Source organism: Drosophila elegans, unplaced genomic scaffold (assembly GCF_018152505.1).
Source record: "Drosophila elegans isolate 14027-0461.03 unplaced genomic scaffold, ASM1815250v1 contig_3, whole genome shotgun sequence".
Taxonomy (NCBI): Eukaryota; Metazoa; Arthropoda; class Insecta; order Diptera; family Drosophilidae; genus Drosophila; species Drosophila elegans.
Genome location: NW_024545677.1, coordinates 253226 through 261123, shown reverse-complemented (window position 1 = coordinate 261123; position 7898 = coordinate 253226).

Here is a 7898-nt window from a genome sequence, read left to right as displayed (position 1 = left end):
GGGACCCGTGAGGACGTCTCACTAGCCCCTGTGCCGTGCCTAGACCTCTTGGGGGTATCCGTTGGTGGTGTGCGGCTGGTGTTCAGCCGTTTGCCAGCCGGTGCTGTCCCCACTGCCGGCTGCTCCCTCGGCCCCTTTGCCTTCTTCAAGGCCTCCTCCGGTGTCATGCCCTGCATAAGATACCTAAGGTACCACTTTACCTTCGACCCTGGCAGGCCACGCCTGTTGGGGTCGTCCAGTCCTCCGGGCTGTCATAGGACTGGAAGAGCGTCCTGCTTCCTCAGCTGTCTGATAGAGGTTGGCCTATCAGACGCGAGAGGTGGGCGTGCTGGCAGGGTAGCTTCAGCTGGCACACCACGCTCCCTGACTGGGAATGACTTTGGCGCAGGTCTTCTCGCCTGGGCTGCTGGTGAAGTCCTAGGCGGGTGCGCTGCCGCCTGGGGTCTGTCGCCGTCGAGGGATCTGTCATCGAAGTGTCTTGCGACACCGGTTGCAGGGATATCCTGCGGCATTTTTATATTCTTGATCTTCTTCATGGTGTCTTACGAGTTGCGGAGATGTGTATAGTCCGCCTGGGCAGAGATCCGCCGTAGCCGGGTAATGCGTAGTTAGGACAGGCCACTTGCCTGAACCCTCCGTTTGCGACTGGGCTATTTGTTAACTCGGGCCCCCAGCCAGGCTGACTATCGGCACGGCACACCTTAGTCCGGCACCGAGGTGAGCTGTGGGGAATAGGATGGAGGTAGGTAGTTGTGAGGGAGGGGGTGTGTAAGGCTACGGTGCATACTAGCATCCATAGCAAATAAAGCCCATGAGAATGCTACTTTCTCAACACCACAACAAAGGAAATATTCAAGAGAAAAAATGACAAAACCAAAAAACTACAACATTAACATCAATGATGAAATTATTATATATGACGGAATAACATTGAATTTTTCGGGAATTGTATTTCGACAAACTTGGTGTCCGACATAAACATTTATGAAATTGATGAAGCTGTCGAAAAAATTATTGGACCAACTGTTCAAACAAAAGAAAGAAGACCAAACCACATAAATATATTGGGTATCGATAATATACACCAAAATATGATGCACTACGCCTATATAACAAATGTGTTTACATTATGTTAGTCACAATTCTCCAAAGCCAAATCGGGAGGATACTTTTGTGAAAATTGTCTTCAGTGTTATCACGTTAAAAACACTACTCACAACAAATTTGAAGACTGAAAAGTGGCGTCGTTTTATCCAGAGCCTAATACAAAAACGTCGTTTAAAGGATACCACAAGAAATTATTTCCTCCGATTGGTGATAGGCTGTTCTGGAAAGTTACAGAACATGCCAAAATTCACCATCTTCTTCGTCAACAACAAAAGTGCAGAAGCATACTGTTGTACACAAATATAATCCTAGTCAAAACGACTTGTGGATATACGATGGTAAATAGAAAAAACTATATTACAAATTAATAAACTATTCGATTTTTTTAAATTATTTATTTATTTAAAATTTATCAAAATTTCAGGTGACGATTGCATGCAACAGTTTTGTACAGCTCTCAAACAAAAAACTCGAGTCTGTACAACATATATTGGTCAAATCCCAAGAGGCCGAGTGTCAGCCCCATAAATGTTCACGCCTAAGAAGGTTATTGCAACGCCTGTGAGATGGAAATAAATGTGAGCGATCTGGATAAATGCTACAACCAATTTACTGGACAATACGTTGGACCTATTCATAGGAATTGTAAGCCTAAGTACAAGTTAATTGTTCCATTCTTCCCAGTATTTTGTCACAATTTATTTAAATACGATCTACATTTGTTCATTACAAAACTAGAGGGGGAAATTAAGTTCAATACCTTGTAATAAAGACCTTTATATAGAACCAACACAGACAATAAATATTAACAGCACAAATAGAGATAAAATTAGATACATAGTATCAGTTAGATTTTTAAACTCAAGCTTAGACAAACTAGCGACCTATATGGAAGACAAAGATTTTAAAATTCTTAGTACAAAATTTTGAGGGAGAAAAATTTAAGCAAATAAGGAGGAAGAATGTGTTCCCGTATGACTATTAAGATAGCACAGAGAAAATAATGAGACACAACTTCCTAGCATTGATAGGTTGTATAATTCTCTCAGTGTTTTAAAAAGAGCAGTACGAGCAGTACAATAATAAATATTTAAAAAGCTTTGATCCCATAAAACCAGTAAATTTTCTAAGTTATATCGATGCAAATAATTTATATAGATGGGCTATGAGTCAGTCCTTACCGCTTTCAGGGTTTAAGTTTTTAGACAAAGAAGAAGTAGAATCTTTTGACTATAAAAATATATCTGTTGATGGTAATTTAGGATATATGCTAGAAGTTGATCTAGAGTACCCTTCCGATCGACATGACGTACATAACTACCTGCCTTTCTGCCCAGAAAATAAAGTTCCGCCAGGGGGTAAGCAAGGAAAGTTGATTGCTGACCTAACTTTTAAAAGTGAATACATAATTCATTTAAAACAGCTTCAACTTTGCTTAGAAAACCCTGTTCTAAAAAAAATACATAGAGTTTTGTCTTTTATTCAATCATGAAGCCTTATATTGATTTGAATACAGACCAGAGAAAAATGGCTGAAAATGATTTTGAGAAAAACTTTTTTAAGCTTATGAATGCTATTTACGGGAATTCCATGGAAAACGTGGCCAAGCGCCGAAAAGTAGCTTAACGTAAATTAAATATTTTCTGTGTTAATATGAATTTTGGAAAACCATTTGTAAACGGCTTAGACGCATTACCATGGATGCTAAAACGATCCTAGAAATGACTGTTCCCCTGCTTAGAGCAAAGTGTTCCGAGTTGGGATTGGAAACAAATGGGAGAAAGAGTGCTTTGCAGGATCGCTTGCTTGATCATTTTGGAGTGGATGTGGGCGGCGATGCAGATGAGGATGCTGTAAGCGTCAGTGCTTCATCCAATTATCAAGAGGCCATTACACAAAGTAGCTCACGATTTACCTTACGCGATATTCAGGACAGTGTGTCTTTGTTTTCGGGCTCCGAACAAGAGGACGTCAATCACTGGCTGTCCGAATTCGATCATGTGGCTATTACGGTAGGCTGGGATAGTTTGAAGAAGTTTATTTATGCCAAACAGCTTCTGATTGGAGCAGCCAAGCTTTACATCTGAAGCATAAGCGGTGTTGGGGTTCGGAACGAGCTTAAAGAAGCATTGAAGGAAGAATTTGGAAACAAATTATGTTCGGCGGAGATTCATAAGATATTGCGGCAGAGGCAGAAGCAGCAAGAAGAAACATGCATTGAATATCTTTACAGTCTTATGGAGATAAGCAAGCCGATTAAGCTCGATGAGGAAAGTTTGGTTTCATACTTCGTAGATGGTATACCAGATAGCAAAGTAAACAAGGCAGGGCTGTATCACGCAAAATCCATTGGGGAACTAAAGGACGAAATATATATTTACGAGAAGATGAAGCGTAAGGGAAATATAAAAGAAAATGTTAACAAGGAAGCGGCAAATAAGCAGACTCAGGGTAATTTTCGAAGAAAATGTTTTAAATGCAACAGCGAGGGCCACATTGCAAAAGACTGCAGGGGTGAAGTAGTTTGTTACAACTGAAACAAGAAAGGACACATCTCGAAACAATGTCAAGAGAATAAATCAAAAGGAATTATTGTGCCCAGCTCCTCAGAGTATGCATCACCAGTTGTACTAGTTGCAAGAAAGGACGGATCCAGAAGATTTTGCTGTGATTACCGACGACTAAATCAAAAAATCAAGAAAGACAATTTTTCAATGAGTTTAATTGACGACGTTCTCGACAGGTTGCAAGGATCAAAAATATTTACTACTCTCGACATGATGAATGGATTCTTTCATGTACCGATTGACGAACAATCCAGGAAGTTTACAGCGTTCGTGACGCATAACGGGCAGTACGAGTTCACGCATGTACCGTTTGGTATCTCAAACTCTCCTGCTGTATTCTGCCGATACCTAACAGTTACATTGAGGGGTCTCATACAAAGTCAATCTAAAGAAGTATACATGGACGACATAATCGCGCCAAGTAAGGACGAAAACGAGGGTCTGCTGACGTTGGAAAAAGTTTTGAAAGTAGCTTTAAAAGCTGGACTACGCATCAAATGGGAAAAAGCCCAAATTTTGAAGAGCAAGATCGATTTTCTAGGTTACACTATTGAGAACGGAGCCATAACACCAACTAACGAGAAAATAAAAGCGGTCGTCAATTTTCCAATTCCTCAAAGCAGACAAGCCTTGCAGCGTTACTTGGGTCTGACGTCTTACATGCGCCGATTTATAAAGGATTATGCCTTAGCAGCAAACCCACTGAGCGACTTGCTGCGAGAGAAACATAGTAGAAAAAACGACAGAAATTTAACGTTGACTGAGGAAGGTTTAGTTTTCTTCAACTCTATGAAGCAACTGCTAGTATCAGCACCAGTACTCAAACTGTTCGATCCGCTAGCAGAAACCGAAGTGAATACAGATGCAAGCAAGTATGGCTTTGGCGGCGTTTTAATGCAAAGGGACTCAGAGGATCAACAGTTTCACCCAATAGAATTCATGAGTCGAAAGACGAATGCTTCTGAGGAAAAGTACAGTTTTTACGAGCTTGAGATTTTAGCGATTGTAAACGCGCTGAAAAAGTGGAAAGTCTACCTCCTCGGAAAGCGATTTACAGTGAACACCGACTGCAACGCTTTTGCAATGACGATTAAAAAAGACGACCTGCCACCGCGAGGTGCAAGATGGGCCATGTCATTGCAAGAATTCGAGTTCAAAGTGGAGCACAGAGCAGGAACCAAAATGAGGCACGTGGATGCATTAAGCCGATTGTCATGTTTTTTAATCACAGACTCCACAAAGTTACGATTGTTAAAGGCATAAAACAACGACAACTGGATTAGAGCTGTTAAATCCGTATTGAGCAGCAATGACGTATATGAAGACTTCTTTTTAAAGAATAATATTCCTTACAAAGACACAGTAAACGAATGGAAGAGGAAGTCATAAGCATTGCACATAAGGAGGGACACTTCGGTATCAAAAAGACTCGTGATATTTTAGAAAAGAGTTATTATATCCCTGGAATCCAGCCAAAAGTCGAAAAAGTAGTCAAAGGATGCGTAGAATGTCTGATCATTGAAGCCAAGCGAGGAAAAAAAAATGGGTTGCTCAATCCCATTGACAAGGCTCAAGAACCTCTTGGAACGTATCATATCGACCACGTTGAACCTTTAACTGATACAAAGAAGATATATAATCATATTTGGGCGGTCGTTGATGGATTTTCCAAATTTGTTTGGCTTTATCCAACAAAATCGACGGGATCAGTTCGGGATGAAAAAAAGAAAAGCTTTTTAACCAAATATTTATCGATATAGATATCCAATATCTATATCGATAAATATTTATATAAAGGTTTAACTGAATTACCCAATTTTTTCACTAATTGTAGAATACATAAGAAAAAAATTCCACTACGATGTTCATTAAGTTTAAGCTTTTTGTATTCTTAGAAAACTCTAATTATGAAATATATAGTAATGGTGACACATCCGTTTAAAATTTAGTAGAAAATAATAAGCGGACCCAACCTGATCGTTAGCTATGGATTCCCTTAAAAATTTTTTTGAAAATGATCCCCGGAAAAAGGAATACATGCAGCTTATATATTGTAATTATTGCGCATCTGATACTCATTTCAAGAAGAACTGCGTCAAGAAACGCTATCAAGAAAAGCATAAAAAAGCTTAGTGTAATTTAAAAAATATAATATCCTATTATAAACAAAAATTAAGAAAAACACTGTTATATTAATCTTGAATAAAATAATTTTAAAAAAATATATATATGGGGTGTGTCTGCTTTAAGGAGCAAAGAAAACGGAGGAGAAAAGTAAACGCGATAAAGAAGAGTGTAGTTTCGCTTACCTGTACCGAATGAAGGAGATGGCCATTCGTGGTGAAATTAGTGATTCAGTTTTAATACAGTACGTAATCGATGACATAGACGATCATCCAATTGACAACACACTTCTATACGGTGCCAGAAATTTGAGTGAGTTCAAAGAGAAGTTAAAAAGTTAAAGAGAAAAAGTGTACGACCGTGAGAAACCAAAGCGTAGTGAGGAATTGTTTCACAGCAAGAAAGGTGCAACAGTGAACAAGAACTTTAAAAAAGAGGTTACCTGTTATAATTGTGGTGAAAAAGGACACGTTTCGAATATTTGCAAAAACAAAGAGCGAGGTACAAAATGCTTTAAGTGTAACAAGTACGGACATATTTCACGCAATTGTGACCAAAATGCAAAAGCTAAGAACAGTAAAGTGAACACGCATAGAGTGCAGTCGAAGAGCAGTTTCACGAGCAAGGAAATTACTATTGCTAACAAAAAGTGCGTGGCTCTCTTCGAAACCGGTAGCAAGTTCAGTCTTGTCCGCGAAAACTTGTATGACGAAATTCGATGTCCAAAGCTGCAAAACTGTAGTGTTGGTTTCGGGAGTGAGCACGAAGCAAGCAAAATGAGTCCTATTAGACATTTCAAAGAGACCATTCAAATTGACAAGGAATCGTTCCTTTTAGATTTTTATGTGGTTCCAATCGGTTGCATGGACTTCAAATTGATTGTTGGTGAGGAACTTTGCTTATGTACATGCTTACATCGTGACGGTTTGCAAGTGCGTAAAATGCCCAGTGATGACGAACAGAAAAACGATTTCGTAAACGTAATGCAAATTGACTTGGCTGAAAACAATAGTGAACTTAATATTAACGAGCAAGCCAGTGCGTTCGCGAAAGCCGAAGTTTGTAAAATAGTTACCAACTACAAGCCGCTTCACACAAAAACATCTAAAATAGAGAAGCGCATAGTTCTAAAGGACGATACGCCAATTTTTGCTGAGGCGCGCCTAGTAGAAGAGCAAGTATAAGAATGGCTACAAAATGGAATCATCGAAAAGTCTGACTCCGAGTTCACAAGGCCCGTAGTAATGGTAAAAAAACGGGACGGCTCTCCACGACTCTGCGTTGATTTTCGAAGGAACAATAAGGTAATCGTTAAAGACCATTTTCCCCTACCTCTTATTGATGATCAACTAGACCGACTACAAGATGCAAAGATTTTCCAAACGATCGACTTAAAGAACGGATTTTTCCATGTACCTGTCTCAGAGTCAAGCCGAAAATGTACGTCCTTTGTCACTCAAAGTGGACAATATAAGTTCCTGAAGGTGCCTGGCGTTTTCCAGCGACACGTTAACGCTATTTTTCGGCAGCTGACTCGCAAAGGCATTGCTTTGCCATACATCGATGACGTCATCATACCGACTTTGAACGAAGAAAAGCAGTACTCAGTCTGAAGGAGGCTATTGACACCTGTGCAGAGTATGGTCTTGAGCTGAATCTTAAAAAATGTCATTTTCTAAAAACGCAAGTACAATTCCTTGACCATATCATTGAAAACCAAAAGATTTATCCAACACCAGAGAAGATTGAGGCTGTGTCTTAATTTAAATCTCCGCAAACTTTGAAGCAGCTGGAAAGTTTTTTGGGACGTACAGGTTATTTTCGGAAATTCATTCGAGACTATGCTACTATTTCTAAACCCCTTACAGACTTGACTAAGAACAATACCAAATTTTTTATGGGTCCGAAAGACGAAATGTCCGTTAACAATCTGAAGAAGATATTGACCGTAAATCCAGTTCTGAGCATCTACAATAAGAAACTTGAGACTGAAGTACACACCGATGCTTCCATTGACGGATTTTGGGCAATCGTTTTGCAGAAATCGTTAGACGACGGTCAGATGCATCCAGTACATTTTATGAGCAAGAAAACCACTGA